At 40.1% G+C, this 16808-nt stretch overlaps 1 protein-coding gene across 3 annotated transcripts in view; it reads left to right on the top strand.

Annotated features, from left to right (window-relative positions):
• PAG1 (phosphoprotein membrane anchor with glycosphingolipid microdomains 1) overlaps nt 1-16808 on the top strand; it is a 148118-nt gene that overhangs the window by 37694 nt on the left and 93616 nt on the right. For all 3 annotated transcript variants that reach the window (XM_017521856.2, XM_017521853.2, XM_037736083.1), the window contains exon 2: nt 6346-6415. The gene's annotated coding sequence lies outside the window, so the exon portion shown is untranslated. The remainder of the gene's footprint in view (nt 1-6345; nt 6416-16808) is intronic.

Below are 16808 nucleotides of genomic sequence, written 5' to 3' on the forward strand. Positions count from 1 at the left end.
TTTGCCTTATCAGACTTGACAACTTAAGACAGAGAAATATGTATAGAGACAGTAATAAATATTGAGGCAGTAATAAATATTGGGTGATAAATGTTCATCCAGATATAGAACACATGAAAATAAAAAGAGTATGTATTTAGCATGGGCCCTAGGATATTTATTTTCTTACATCTTGTCTTCCTTTCAAAATCTGGGAAGCCGAAGAAGTTGCCCTGTAATTTTTACATAAAAGCAAAAGGTTTCTCCTTTTTTGCAGATGGGGGTTAGAAATGGGAAGATCAGTTTCTGAGGCTACCTTTAATGTTGTTGTTTGATTGATTTTGGCCTCAGTGACTTAAAAAGAAATATTTTCCCAGCCCTGAATGCCTAACCCTGATTACCATATGCAGGTGCCTTGGCTTGACTTTATGCTTCTTGGCACTGTGTGTGTACATAGGCTTATTAAATTAACCTCATCTCCTCCTACCTAAGGATCTTAAGCCCATCTAGTCATCCTGACAGTATCCCTAGGAAGCAAAGGAGGCAAGGCTGGACATTGTTATCTCTGAATCATGGGCTGTGAGCTGATGCCAAGAAGGAAACTGGTTTGTCCAAAGCCTTGTGATAATTCACATGGGAAGCTTTGGATTTGGTTCTCTTTTTTCTGTACACATTTGCGTTTGCTGAACTGACCTGAGGACTTGATCTGCCTTGGTGTGGGATAGGATCAGATAAGAGGTCATTGCCGGCACTTTCTTCTGACAGCAGAACAGGTTCTATTCCTGAAGGCCAAGTCACCACCAACAGAGAATGTGTTCATGTACCCATGGTAAGGAGCCAGTTTGTTATAACCATATCACAGGTTAGCAGAATAATGCCAGGATGGCTGATTTCATCGATTACTCTAGCTTAGCGAGAGCTACAAGAATGATCACAGATCTAGAAAATCTTCACTTCTAAGCGACGGTCTCTGTGTCAAATATTTACCAATAGTGAGATTAGAGACCCTTGTTTATACTTTCTCGATTCAAGTAGGCACATATAATATTTAGTCATGACTATGTGTATGCTCAGAGATACAGGAATCCAGAGGGAGCTGTGTGTGCCACGCTCTCGGGCTTCAGCTCTGTGTTATCCTGTGTGTGTGCACGAGGAGCCACCATGGAATCAGGTGCACTTGGGTTTGAAACTTGGCTCCACCACTCGTTGCTGTATTACTTCACCTTTTAGGCCTCAGCTTTCCCATCTGTAGAACCAGCATAACAATAGTATGAATCCCATAGAATTCTTATGAGCATTGCATGAGATGAGGATGTATGGAATGTGTAGCGTGGTGTCTGCAAATAGTACTTGATAATTATTGGTAATCATAGTAAAACTCATACGTAACAGCATCTGAAATCATTTGTTTTGAAAGAAGCTAGGGATTCTAAATTATTTCACATGCAAGTGTTTATACAGGAGGTTGTATCTGGGTTAATGAAAATGTCACACTCTGTTTATTAAGAATAAAGCTGTTAAGGCAAAGCAAGCCTCCTTTAACTAGACTCACCCTCATCGTTCACTCTGTAATGTCATATACAACTGTTTTCTCTTTTTTATAAATTATAAAGAGGCAAGTCACTCTACTCATACTAGAAGATACAAAACCCTGAACACTTATTATAGTAGGAAGCTAAACTTCTAAAAAGCCACAAATGGCAATACTATACATTTTGCATTCATGTCTTGGATAGATCTGTATGGGCACATGGAATTACACATGCTGGACTGAGGACCCTAAATATCTAGTTGCCTTCTCTCAGGAAAATTAGAGTGGAGACAGGTATCTGGAACCTGGTTGTAGGAAGTAAGGAGATGCTCTTTGCCTACAGACAGGGAGGGAAGGCCAACCAACACTTGAAGGGGCAGTGTTCTTTGGGAAATGGAACTTTAAGCCTGCTAATTATATCATAAGACTACAAGGCCTGGCAGAACAAGAGCATGAGACAGCTGAATGGAAACCCAAGAAACCAAATGAGCGATTTAAAGTGGAGCTGTTTGAAGGGGAAGCAGAGCCCCAGGGAATTTCCTAACCTCAGAAACCTATTCACTAGCATTTTTTTATAGGGTGTCTGTGGCTTCTGGTTGCCTGCAAATTGAGCCAGCATGGTGCAGATGTGATAGTGGTTTAAGGCCGTTTTTCCCCGAACTTGGTGTGAATCACCTGGGGATCTTGTTAGAATGCAGAGTCTGATTCAGTAGATCTGAGGTAGGGTCTGAGATTCTGCTATTTTTAACAAGTCCCCAGATATTGCAGAAGCTGCCTGTCCTGGGGCCACACTCTAAGTAGCAAGTATCTAATCCACTCTCTCCCCAACCATTCCATTCTCTGATCACCACTTCCCATCTTCTATCCCATGTACCCTAACTCTAACCATTCATGGCCCACCAGTATTCACCACCCAGTGATCTTACTAATTTTCATGATCTGTCACCCTTTCTCGTTCTTTTTTCCTAGTTATACAGCTTAGATTCCATGATCTCATGTTATAATTATTCTTTTGCATCCACCTTCCTGTTCTTTTCTGCTCCCTCTTTCTTCATTATCCTTACTGGCAAAACCCCAACCCTGCATAACACAGCTCTCTCTCCATGCCAAATCTTCACCTACACAGGTGAGTGCGGCTGAAGGAGCAGACGTCACCGTGCTCACAGGTCTCACTTTCATCTCAGTGGGTCCCTGTGCCACTATTCTGTTCACTCTTCCTCTCTTCTGGATCACCTTCTTGTACACTCTCCTTATTATCACAGCTGTTCTGCCAGATGATGGGTTTGTTTACCACCTCCACTGGAAAGCTCCGTGAGGACAGGGAATTTTGCCTTGGTCAGTATCGGAACCTCCACCTAGAATAGTGGATGACACATGGATATTCTCCTTAAATAAAGTATCTGGATAGATACTACCATGGGAGGTGGGATTGTTAGGACAGAATCAGAAAAAGCCAACTAGGAAGAACTGCATATCCATACATGTATTTAAAAAGCTACTCTGGGTCTTTTTGAATAGACAAGGCTAAGTAAGATCCTTTTTGAGGGATGCTTTTGACCTGAATGTGCTCAATATACTAGAAATTGCTAAGCCCACCAGGCCCTTTGGGGATCAGGAGGGGAAAGGACCAACATGAAATTCTGTCTGTGAATTCCTGTCCCTTGTCTCATTTGATGCTCACTTTGGTAGTGTGAGTCAGGATTTAACCTCCAGACACTGCTGTACACTCCAAAACTTGTCATCCTCACTTAGGACACTAGCAGAATTATAACCGGTTGCATTTCACAAATCTGCAGGCTAAATATGCCTAATTTGCTGTGGTTTGAGGAAAAAGAGATATATCATGGCCATGCCTGGGACTCCATGTGGGCCAGTCATGATGAAAAGAACCACAGGACTTTAAGTCGGCAGTGTAAATGTCCTAAAACATCACAGAATGAAGTTAATTGCCATGAAAATGTGCTGTCCTGGTCATTCTCAAGGAGGGGAAGTGTCAGGTGTTCAGTCTACTGAAAGTGAAGGAAAGGTGTGGCTAGCAATGCTTATTTTTATTTTATTGTGAAGAGTTCTGCTTTTAATAACATTGTCTGCATGTACTAAATAATTGCCTCTCAAGGTTTTGAGCAGCTGTGACACAGAGGGAAAAGCACAGGGTGTTTTGTGAGTATTGGATAAAATAACCTCATATGGGCCAAGAATACAACAGAGGCTTTGTACATGCATTCACTCCCTCATCTATGCCCTTTCCAAGGGTCCTCGTCCATAGTACTGTTTTTCTGCATGATATGGAAGTTAAGACATACATATGAGAATATGTGAGTGTGTGTTTGTATTTAAGAGATGCTCTCACTCTGTCGCCCAGGCTGGAGTGTAGTGGCACAGCATAGCCCACTGTAGCCTCAAAATCCTGGGCTCAGCCAGTCCTCCCACCTCAGCCTCCTAAGTAGCTGGGATCATAGGTGTGAGCCATGATGCTCTAATTATTGTGTTTTAATAAGTCATCATTCATCTTAGACCAGTGATTTTCAACTTGGGGATGATTTTGCTCCTAAGGGGACATCTGTCAAAGTCTGGAGATACTTTTGTTTATTACAACTCAGGGCAGGAGATGCTAGCCCTCAAAACAAAGAATTCTCCAGCCCCAAACGTTAGCAAGGCCAAGATTGAAAGCCCTGTTTTAGCGCATGACTTTCCACTGGTGTTTCTAATTATTTCCTCATCGGTCTCTAAATAAAGGAAGGAAAGGATTGAGAAGGATGTGACTGCCTGAGGACATAATGGGACAGGAGGTTGGGACAAGTTGGAGGACCCACCTATCAGGTGCCAGGATTCACCAACTCTTTACAAGCATACTACAGTTTCCAGCTTAAAAACAGGTGCTTCATTAGATATTTACAAGCACACTACAGTTTTCAGCTTTATTAGATATACTCACTAGCAAAACCCCAACCCTGCATAACCCAGCTCTCTCCCCATGCCACATCTTCACCTACACTGGTGAGTACAGCTGAAGGAGTACACATCTCAGTGGGTGCCTATGCCATTCTTTACTGGTTGATTAGCCTGTAAAGTAGACAGGGTGGCAGAGGCATGGAGGACTCAGGAGGGCAGTGAGGATGATGGGATGACACTGGACAGGTTGGGCACATGATGGGGAGATTGTCCCAATGCCAGGGGCTTGGGTTTTATCCCAAGGGCTGTGGAGAACAGCACGGATGGGGCCCTCCAGAACCAAACTGTCCTGCTCTTTTCTGTACTTTATGCAACCTGTTCATACTCCTCTGATTCCTTGTGTCTCTCTGTGTTGTGCTACTTACTTGTAACTTGGGCTCCTTAACTGGGCCTTATCATCTTGCCTCTGTATACCCCTCGTAATAGCAAAGAGATTTATCAGTAAGTATTTATTAAACAGATTTGGCAGTGTTTTAGACACCACTAGCAGCCTCTCAAAATAATTGTTTCTCCACTTTTGAACAAGTACTATTCCCAAATACTTGTTTCCGACACAGTTATTTAGAGCTTGAAATGCATCCTCCTGGTTTTGTAAATGATAGGTTTCCAGGCTGGTAGGGAAATTTCCCAGCACCCATAGTATTGTTGAGCCGTAATGTTTAATAGTTCAGGATAGGGGATTTCCTAGCAAAAGGCCAAGAAAAGAGATTTTCCATTGCCTTTCTTTGTTGCATGGGGACTCTTGGCAAATGTATTCTTTACCATTTAACTGCGCTTCCTGGCATGGGAACTTTCTCTCGCCTTCTACTGCACTTTTCTCTTGATAATTGTATCCAAGCGGCTCTTAGACCACATGGGTTAAGAGTCTGGGGATTCATGTCTTGATGGCCACTGTGGAGTTCGGTACTGGAGCTTATGGAAGGATTATCACCTTGCTTGTTGTCAGCTTGACTATCTGGTCTTTCAAATGTTGCTTTGCTTTTCATTTCTTCTAAAAAAAAAAAAATAGCTCTTTCTCCTCTCTTTTAAAGTTTATCCAAAAAGCAAAGAGAAAAGAGGAGGCACCAGTTTCCCTCAGTGGATATTTTTCCTGAAAAAATTCAGTCTCATTATTAGGTTCATTCTTTGCCCATGCTTTTTACTTCCACTTAGCATATTTTCAGATGTCTACTTAAATCCACAGTTCCACAAAAACAGAATTTTCAATTTGAGATTACATTCCTCAAACTCTAATCACATTTATTCTTGGAGAGGTGATCTATATAAGTGATAATTTTATTTTTAAGCATAAGAAGCCATGCTAACAAAAATACAGCATATTTCAAGATGAAGACATTAAATAATATAGCTAAATATAACAGTTATCACGTCTCTATACAATTTTGTTTCACTTTTTTTTTTTTACTGACAATACTGTCATCTTCTTGAGGCATGCAACCAATTTCGTTTTTGCATAATCCATGTACATTGCACATGGGCTCTAGGGGTCTGTGTTTAGGGTGTGCAAGTGCAGTGCTGGTGATAACTCGGAGTCACTATCAAAATTGGTGCAAATGAGGTAGAAGGCAGCAACGAGTAAAAGTGTGAGGATAATTTATTATCACATTGATTCATGTCATCATTTTTACTTTTCTACATGTATAAAATTAGGGATAGCATATAGTTCTGGATATTTTAAGAGCAAGTTTTAGCTTTTGCTTTTTAACATTCTTTTTTTATAGTATTAAGGCAGTAAAGCCTAATTAAATAATTGTTTTTCAATTGCTTACTATCGGCCAAAACTTAAATAAGTAAATGAAAAGATTATTATTTTACCCTTAGTTGTTGCAGTTTTAATCCAGTTCAGAATTTTGAAATTGTTCTCTCTTGTGTTTCTTTTCCAGAAAACACGAGGTCGTTCTCCTATTTTGGCAGTTGGGCACAACTTCATTGCTGAGAAAGGGTGATTTCAAGGTATTTCTTTATCTGGTTTATTCTACATTATTACTCATTCAACCTAGCTTTTAGTTTAACTTTGCATGTATCAGTTGTTGATTTGGAGACTCTGTTTGGGTTAAGTCTGCAGACACATAGCTTCTAAGCTGAGAGACATCCAGGGTATGATCTAGTCTGATTTGAATTTAGCACCTGAGGTCTTCTGCAGTAGAAATCAAGATGCTAATGGGTGTACTTCCTACAGCATGGTGTTTCCCTTTGATTGGTGGTAAGCCGATCGTGGCTGAGTTTTGTAAAACCTCTGTGAATTGGGCTAAATGCCTACACTCTCTCAATCTCTTTCCTCATCTTTGAGACAGGGATAGTAATTGGATAGTCTCATGAGCTTAATAGAGAAATTAATGGGATACACAGTGCTCACTGCCACCACCACCAAAATGATAGGAGGCTGTGTTTTTGGTTATCATTATTCAAGGTATTAGTAATCTCATTTTGTGCTGATGATACAGTTATGTTATTAATTCCTTAATGACCTTGAGTCATCTTCTGTGAACAGACCAAACACAGAAAAAAAACATTCAGACTAAATGAACAGGTTAACACAAAGACATTCTGCATTTGATTTTAGCAATTAGTTTACTACAGTGGTTATCAGTTTTTATAATGAATCCTGGACTTTGAAGCACTATGTCCACCCATTTGAAAGATTTATTTTACAAACCTCAAATGTCATGGTCTGCCCGACTCATATTCATTTTAAATCATTATCCAATGCCTGTATGGCCTGAAAAGGAATTCATCTAAGCTTTCCCAATCTCTTCACCAAAGGAATTATGTAAAATAGGCCACTGTCTTTTAATTAAATCTTTGCTTCAACTTACTGAGAAATTCCTTCTCTTGCTAAAGTAACCCTTTCCTCTTAGGAGAGCAGGGAGCTATGTCAGGGTTATTTTGGTTCCCCTCTGAGGCCACAGTCTCTCTAAATATAACTGCAGATCCTGGAAATCAGCCTGTCTTTTGTTAGTTAACGTAGGCTAAAGAATCAGTGCATTAAGAGCTTTGATTATCCACAGTCTAAAAATGCCTTCCTCTGATCTCCTAATATTTGACAAGAATCTCAGTTCAGGGATTAGTCATTTTCTCTAATGCGTTTCCATTTCCACTAGAGCTGCTTGCTTTACACACATTATTATGTCCTGAAATGTAGAGCATTTTCCAGTTGGGGGTAATTGAGATTTAACTCAAGAGTCTATGTATTTTAGAATAGGCATCACATGCTTCTGTAGTAGAACCACAGTCCTCCCAATTTCTGGAAAGCATTGTGTGGTACTTTTTTATACATGGCTGCCTTCTTGAGTTTTACTCCATCTGACCCTCCTATAGAAGCTAAGCTTCAAGGCAATGTTTGTATCTTATTTTAGTACCTACAGCATCCAATAAATGCCTGGATCATAGTAACACACAGTGGATGCTCTAATTTCTTTAAGTGAATATATCTCTGACACTGTAATAAAGAAGAAGATAGAGGCCGGGCGTGGTGGCTCACGCCTATAATCCCAGAACTTTGGGAGGCCGAGGTGGGCAGATCACTTGAGGTCAGGAGTTCAAGACCAGCCTGGCCAACATGGTAAAACCCCATCTCTACTAAAAATACAAAAAAAAATAGCTGGGTGTGGTGGCACATGTCAGTAATCTCAGCTACTCGGGAAACTCAGGCAGGAGAATCGCTGGAGCCCAGGAGATAGAGGTTGCAGTCAGCCAAGATGGTGCCATTGCACTACAGCCTAGGTGAGAAGAACAAGACTCCATCTCAAAAAAAAAGAAGAAGACAGAATTCATGAAAAATAGTTTATCTCAAGCTGTGCGTTTTTTTCTGACTAAACGTAAGCATTCTTCTCAACAATAATGCTTTGCTTGTTAGTTTTGCTTTTAGTAGCTATACATTAAAGAAGAGCCACCAAAACCAATTTATGTCCCCTTTCCCTCTTCTGCTGAGATCAGAACTAGCATGGTGGCTACATTCTTTTGTAACTGTTTATCATTTCCACAGTGGAAATAGATTCAGACTGTATTCGCACCAACTTTAGTGATAATAGTAGCTACTTTATGATGTTTTAGTTTGAAATTCAAAATTCAAAATTGCCCCCACTCATTTTCAGGCTTCTAATGTGCCTGTGCCTTGGAAATATATTTCAAATATCCAGAGTTGTTCTTTCCAGTTACTAGAAATACAAGCAAAGCAGGGAGGGTACAGTGGCTCATGCCTGTAACCCCAGCACTCTAGGAAGCCAAGGCGAGCAGATCACTTGAGGCCAGGAGTTCGAGACCAGCCTGACCAACATGGCAAAACCCTGTCTCTACTAAAAGTACAAAAATTAGGTGGGCATGGTGTTGCACACAATCCCATCTACTTGGGAGGCTGAGGCATGAGAATCGCTTGAGCCCAGGAGGCAGAAGTTTTAATGTGCCAAGATTGCCCCCAAAAAAGAGAAACATAAGCAGAGAACACAGAATCAGCAACTGTCCAGGGAGATGTGCACTCCTAAGCCAAATTAACAAATAAGTGTGATTTCTTGAGAGGCCAGAGTTAACACAATTAGTGATGAACTACATCTTTGAAGAGCTAGGGGAAAATAATGGGATTCATTTTTAATTCAAACCAATTCTAAGCAAGAGCCCTGGCTTTCTGGAGTGGCTTTGTAATCAAAGGTTACCGCAGGGCTTGTCAGAACTTTTAACAACTGTCTCCACTGTGAAAATGGTCTTAGGTTGTAAGGTGATTGCAGAGCTGAGGAAATGATGACTCTAGCCAGCTTTTGTCTCGCATTTGATCTTTGGCTCACAAAGACAAGGTTAATTTCAGCATAAGCTGTAGCTTTAATTTTTAAATCAGTCAATTTTAATAGCAGCCTGCTTATGCTCTGAAAAGCATCCAAGAGCAGTCAGAACGAGTTGGCCTGGAATATAAATAAGTGTTACAGTATAAGTCTTAACTATATCTAGGCTAGTAGTCAACAAAATACGTTACAGTCAGCCTAATTAATCTTTCATTTTCTTTTTGCTATCCTCCCTTATGTTTGTGTGTGTGTGTGTGTGTGTGTGTGTGTTTCTGAACTATAAAAACATACATATTCACTATATTCGCTATAGTTGGAAAATTTAATACTCTCAAGGAAGAAAAAAGTTTCCTTGTGAATCCGTTACCCAAGGAGAACCGTTGTTAGCATCTTGGCTGATGTTTTTCCTTGAGAATTTTGCCAAGCAAACATACATAATTTTTAAATTCCTTTTGTTTTGTTTTTGTTTTTGTTTTTAGAGACAGGGTCTCACTTTGTTTCCCAGGTTGGACATAGCTCACTGTAGCCTCAAACTCCTGAGTTTAAGAGCTCTTCCTACCTCAACCTCCCATGTAGCTAGGAATACAGGTACACACCACCATGCCTGGCTAGTTTTCTTTTTTTTTTTTTATTTTTATTTTTGTAGAGATAAGGTCTCACCATGTTGCTCAGGCTGATCTCAAACTCCTGGGCTCAAGCAGTCTTCCCACCTTGGCTTCCCAAAATGCTGGATGGCAGGCATGAACCACCATGCCCAGCCTCATACTTTTAAACTGCTCATGATGAAAAGTTTTATGCACACAGGACAGAATCACTGAGTCCTTACACACTCACAGTCTAGATTCACAGAGTATCAAGCTTTTGACACCATGGCTTCATCTGTCCCTTTTTTCTTTTTCCCTTTCTCTTTCCTTTTTTGAAATATCAACTAAGCTACCTTTAAGAAGAAAAGAGGACTTCTGATATTCTTAGGACTACAGAAAGCAAGTATTTGCCTGCCAATTTCACACACTCTCATTTATCCTTTATTAGGAAGCAAAAAGTATGGTTTTACACTTCGTATTGTATTGTACTTTGGGAATAAGCTGCCTTAAAGCTCAAGTCTGCTACATGCTAGATGGGTATTGATTTTTCCTCTTAAATCAATGTTTCCCTAGAGCATAGTTTTATTTATTCATAAAGCGAAGATGATGTCTGACAGGAGTTACAGCAGTGTAAATCTGTGGTGCAGGCACAGTAAGAAGAGCTTTTGTAAGACTCAAAAATCCATGTTCTGATGCTAGAGGGCATCCTCAAAAGCCTGAAAAAGTGCATTTGCGATGCTTCCAAGTATAAAAGGAGCATTGCAGCATATGGTTAAGTTTTACTCCTCTGTTTCCTATACTGCTTTGCAAATGGACCTAAATGCATTGCAGCTGAAGCCAAGCCATGATTGTGTCTGATGCCAGCCTGTTATAGGAACAGCAGGCTGGATAGAATCAAAGCTTCAGCCACAGTCTCTTGTTGACACCAAACGTCAGCTTGCTCTGGAAGGATGTAGTGACCCTGTTGATCTGTCCCCTGTAATTCTGCTCCCTGGCCCAAAGGATGGGCACTGATGTCCAAGGGGCAGTTAACATGAGAGTACTCACTTTGGGATACTTCATTCACCTTGGAATATCTCTGTGTACTTGTTGGTGTACTATAATACGTGTAACAGCTCTCTGTGTAGCTGGGCCATGTAAGTCAAGTGTAATCCTAAAAGTGTACTCCTTTTGTTGATGTGTTTGTGTGTGTGTGTGTGTGTGTGTGTGTGTGTGTGTGTGATACATAGTCTATTTTCTTTTAAAAGTGTTTAGGATATAAAAATTATTGTTAGCCTTTTTTTAACTTAGGTAAAATATGCCCCGGATTTCTCTCAACATTAACTGATTTATTTTTATGGTTGAAAACGCTTCTAATGGCTAGAATGGCACCATTTGGAATTTTAAATGTCCAGCTTTTTATTGGCGGTCTGATCCTCACACAGTAGAACTGTTTAAAGAGTTAGGTGACCTAAAAGCTAGTTTCATCGTCCACTTATGGCTGCTTTGTGACCTAAGGTGAGTTTCTGAACTTCTATGGAACATTTTATTTATATTGTTGTGTTTTTCCTAATTTAAATAACAGTGAGTTTGTGTGAAATTGGTAGATGTTTACTTGTTGATTTCCATAGACTTCCATACGCCAGGATTCTTCCGTTTGAAAGTTGCTATTTAAAAAGAAAAAAAAAGGAAGTGAAAAGAGAAATAAAATAATGCAGAAGTGAGGATTATTTTTTCATGAAGAATAAGGTTCCTTCTAGTTTTAAAAGCCCATGATTTTCTGTGAAAAGATTTCGGATGATTAACTCAGCTACCAGGAGCCACACGGTTTTCTTAGAAATTGTGCCATCGAGGACACCAAGGGGGCCAGGGAGGACGCAGCTCCAGTTAGAGGCTGGGGCCTTTAGCCCTGCCCCTGAGAGCAGCTGGTGCTCTGCCAGGCCTGTGGCTCCCAGGATGCCCAGATCCCTTGCCAGAGGTTTTGGAGAAGCCTTGAAGATGCTGTCTTTTTGGATCTCTGGTGTTTCCTCTCCACTGGTAGCTATGTTGGGAGCTTCTTCAGAGGAGGGTTCTAGGCATTAGAAGGGAAAGCATATAAATGGCATTACTACATACCTGTTCACTGCTGGTCAGTTTCTCCTTTGCCACATCAGCCACAGACATGGAGATAACCTAGTGGCATGTCAGTGTCTTCAAGTTTTTCACATTAAGCTACAAGAGCATTGATTGCTATTCACTTCATGAATGGATGTCTGGGAAGATTGTAGGAACTGCTTTTGGAGGACCAAGGCTGAGGTCTCTGCTTCAGTAGAAACCCGAGCTGTCTGACATGAAAATCACACAAGAGGACCTACTTGAAGAAGAGAGAGTTAGCTGTTTGGAATCTAACCATTTATGTTAAGGTCTGTGTGTTAGATTTTCTAACTGGCTTTAGCTAAGTCCTCCAAAATCTTATTTTACATTCCTCCAGTATAATCTGCTTTTTATTATTTAATACTGTGTTTTGCTCTTTTAGCATTAATTATGCGCTCCTCTAGGAAGCTAATTAGGAAGTCTTCCTCCTTGACCCTGTGTTTGGTTCCTTTAGAGCATGAGTTTTCACCCTTTGGAGAGACCAGGCCACAGAGCAGGAGGTGAGTGGTGGGCCAGCCTCCTGTCAGATCAGTGGTGGCATTAGCTTCTCACAGAAGCGTGGACTCTGTTGTGAACTGCACATGTGAGGGATCTAGTTTGTGCATTCCTTATGATGATCTGAGGTAGAACAGTTTCATCCCAAAACCATCCCCACTCCCCCTGTCTGTGGAAAAATTATCTTCCATGAAACCAGTCCCTGGTACCAAGAAGTTTGGGGACTACTGCTTTAGAGGTCGTCTTGGCTCCCCAAGTCAACCCCGGTGTGGAAAGTAAAGTAACTCCAACTTGTAAGCCAATCTACCATGTTGACTTCTTAAGAATAGTTCTAGGAATGCCTCTGAGATTTCAGTTTATCTGTCGTTCCTTGTGAAAGAGCACATACCTACCATAAATCCTGCCTTTAGAGCAGATCAACCTTGGTATACTGGTACCTACTGTAAATCCTGCCCTTAGATCAAATTCCTACTCATTTCTTCTGGAGCATGTGTACCCCTTCTCTGGTATATAATCCTTAGTTCTGGGGGTCAAATGATGAGGAGATCCGCCTGTCTTGTGGTCACCCAAGACCATGCTCCTGTCCATAAGTTCGCCAATAAAATCACCCTGTAACAACAAGATGAACTTGTCTGTCTCCTTCTTTGGTTTCTTGACTCCTTCTGTGTTTGGGGGTCACTTTGAATATATGGCCTTTTCATGAAACACCTGGTCATTAATGGAGTGACAGTTTCACAACCAGACACCTGTCACATCCAAATTACTAACATAAGGTGATTTTGAATGCTAGACTTCTAGAATCAACCACAGGTTCTGGTGCTTTAAAAAAGTTTTTAAATTTTTTTTTTAGAGACCCCCACTCTGTCTTCTGAAAGCTCCATCCTCACCAGTGAAGAATTTCCCTGTTGGGTGTTTGTGTCTTGCAGATGGCCAGGGAGGCTCACTGAGGCCTCTCCTGTTCAGTCACAGAGAGCTCCAGACCAGCCTCTTGAGCAAGGTTTAATGAAACTGTGGCTGCCTTTCATATTTCTTTTTCATGTCATAAAAAAATATATTTTTTATGGGCCTGCCATCTTAGGAATAAAAACCCTCCCCCAACCCCTTAGTACCAATATCACCCTAAGAAGGAAGCACCTGGCTCTCATGGCCTTATCTGAGCCTCAGATAGCAGAGACCACACAGGCTAGAACAGCCCTGCCCGGGCCCACCAGGAGAGATGTTTCAGTTCCAAGTAGGGTTTTCATTTTAGATGTTTAAATTCCAACTTTCTCATAGTTATTCATGACTAAGAAAAGGGGCAGCTCTGCATTATTCTTCCACTTACGTATTTTCTTCTTTTCACTTTTTTTGCCTTCTTCTCCCTTTAATTTAGTAGATTTTTAAAATAAACAAAATGCTATGTGGCATAGCACTTTGCCAAACAGGAAACTCATAATTTCATAATATTTTCTAAAATAGATTTTAGACCAGCTATGGTGAAATTTAATCATGGTGCTATTGTGCTTCTGAAGATTCCTGGTAAAAGACTTATGTCTGTAGTCCCAGCCACTCAAGAGGCCAAGGTGGGAGGGTCACTCGAGTCCTAGACTTTGAGGCTGCAGAGAGCTATGATCACACTTCTGCACTCCAGCCTGGGCAAAGAAACCCCATCTCTTAAAAAAAAAAAAAAAAAAGGCTTTTTTTTGAAAGGATAAAGTTAACCCTGTCTCTGGTGGCTTTAACTATGACAAATCAGCCAGCACTAAATTAAATAAATAAAAATTTTTCCTAATATTTCATAGAAGGGAAGAATCAAAAGATTGAGAATTATGTGAAAAATGAAAAATGTCTGATAATGGGATAGCTAGAAAACTTAGAAAATGAGAAATGGGATCACAATTTCATTCATGTGATTCTTTGCCATTGCCCATCTGATGCCGCATAGCCCAAAGACATGCTGCCAATATGAATGTTTACATGTATTTTTTCATAGCTGAATATATATATTTTATAAAATTTATATATACCATTAAGATGTTGTTAGACAAGTATTAAGCCAAACTGGTTATGTTTGCACAAAACAAGTGTGAATGCAAGGAGTTTAGTGTGTTCTTAAACTTCTGCTAACAAAAGATCTCCCGTTTACTTTAACAGAGATAAGTCTGCCTTCTGAGTATATGAGAATGTATCATAGACCACAAATAGCACCTCAGACTTGATGTGAACTGCTGGTGACTATCAGGATGAGTGTGGGTGCTTTTATAGATAACTGAAGTGTTGTTAGCTGAAGTGTAGAGAGTGGCTGGATTGTAATTATTGTTGACTCATTTTAAATTGCTTTGTTTTGTAATCCCTTAATATAATCTAACAAATACAGTAATATTTGAAAATACGCCTCCAAGACACCAAAAATGATGAAAACTGCTGAATTATGAGACTTAACTGCTCCCTCCCATTTGCTGTCTATCATCCTTTTCCCATAAAAGATGGTTTTTATAGGTTGAAGGCATAGAGGATGGTTCCTTCTTGTCATTCAGATTTCCGCTTAAGGATTACCTCCCCAGAGAGGACTTCCCCAAGCATCCATGGCTCAGGAAACCCCCAAGACACTCTCACCTTTTCTTTTTTCCCTTTTAAATGTTCCCTGTCTGATACCTTGGTGTTAGCCTTTTGTCAGTCTTCACCTACAAAGAAGTAAGCTGAGACCCCATTTGTTTTGTTCACCCTGTGTCCTGAGTGCCTGGATGGAGCTGTGCCTGGCATTGAGTAGGCATTCATCAGATTTTCCATCTGTGGGCATTCTCCTTTGGACCTACCACCGTGCCCGACCTTGAGACCATTTCATCATCATTGCCTCGAATCAGCCCTTGTTTTGGAATCCATGGTACTGTATTCTCTGAATTTCCGTCATTAACCAGCATTTACTCCCTGGTTGCAGCATCTGATTAGTATGATGATAACACATCTACTGTACATCAACACGATAAGCATTTGTGGCAAGTGAGTCCTATCAAATTTTCCAGCCACAGGATAGCTTGAGAAAGGTTTTGAGAGAGAAACATATAGACATTTAAGTCTTTCCTATGCTGGTGTTAACATTCAAGATCAGTTGGTCAGAACATTCTGCTCTGATGGTAGACCTGAGGAATAGCCTATTGTAGCTTCCTTTTTTGGTACTGTTATTTAATTTACCCCTCCCCGCGTTCCTCCCCCGACCCCCAACCCCGTGAGTACTAATATAAGAAAGAAGGCTTTCTTTTAGGAACACTTCACTTCTCATCCCCCCACTTCCAGCCCAGTAGCCTGAGTCTCATCTTGTTATATCTGGGAACAGAATTACTAGATTTTCTGCTAATGGCTGTATTTTACATGATAATGAATCCAGTCTTTTCTACAAAGTCTACTTCATTTATGCAAAACAGATATAATTTGGAATCTGTATGAATGAAGCTATTCTTTCAAGGGAGCAGAGAGGCTGCTGTAGAGTCTGTTAAATACAATTTTATAGGCCCTCATGTCAGGTTAACACAAGCAAATGTTGGTTCTGTGGTCATCAAAGTAATGCTTATTGGATAGTTTCAGGTAAAACAAAAAACTGCTGTTGAATCTCAGAGTCTTGTCTACTTACTCCCTAATTTAAGCTCAACTTGTTTTCAACCATCTTTAACACTTTGAAGTAGTGACCTCTTATACATTGGTGGCTTCAAAGTATTAGTAAGACTTCTGCTCATTGATTTTCAATAATATGGATAAGGTATTCCCAACTGGTCCTGGCTATTAACAGAGCAAAGGCAGAAATTTAAATTAGCAGGGGGATATGTCAAAAGCCTTTTGTAAGTGCCATAAAGTCTCTAAAATCTAATCCCTGAGAGAAATTTATTTTGTTCTGGAAAAAATAGCTCTCTCTCCTAAGAGATGCTAAAATGCCTTTCATTTATTAAGAGAATGGATTATTGCTTATGAATAGAATAACAGGAATTCTCAATCCTTTAATTTTGTCATCAACTTGTGGTGGTGTATCTCAAAAAATAATCAACCTGTAAGAAAAACATTCTGGGCTGCTCTGCTCTTTGACTTTTAGGTAGAGTTAATTGTACAGATTAATTTAAAAGTTAGGTATGCTAATTAATAGTCACACATTTCAGTCCTTAGCTCAGGGTATTTATTGATTTTTGTCTTTCTGAGCTTTATAAAAAGATATCAGATGCCTGAAAACACTGAATTGTTTTAAAATGCTAAGAAAGAGTAACCCTGCCTTCTTACTAATAGACAAAATTTTGATTTTTGGATCTACCACCAGTAGTCTAGTGCAGAAAAACAAATATTTACTTGCTTAATTAGGATGGATAATCAGTTTTTTTATTTTTATTTTTTCAGAAGCAGGGGGTTAAAAAAATATTTAGA

Source organism: Cebus imitator, unplaced genomic scaffold (assembly GCF_001604975.1).
Source record: "Cebus imitator isolate Cc_AM_T3 unplaced genomic scaffold, Cebus_imitator-1.0 Scaffold22, whole genome shotgun sequence".
In the NCBI taxonomy this organism is placed as follows: domain Eukaryota; kingdom Metazoa; phylum Chordata; class Mammalia; order Primates; family Cebidae; genus Cebus; species Cebus imitator.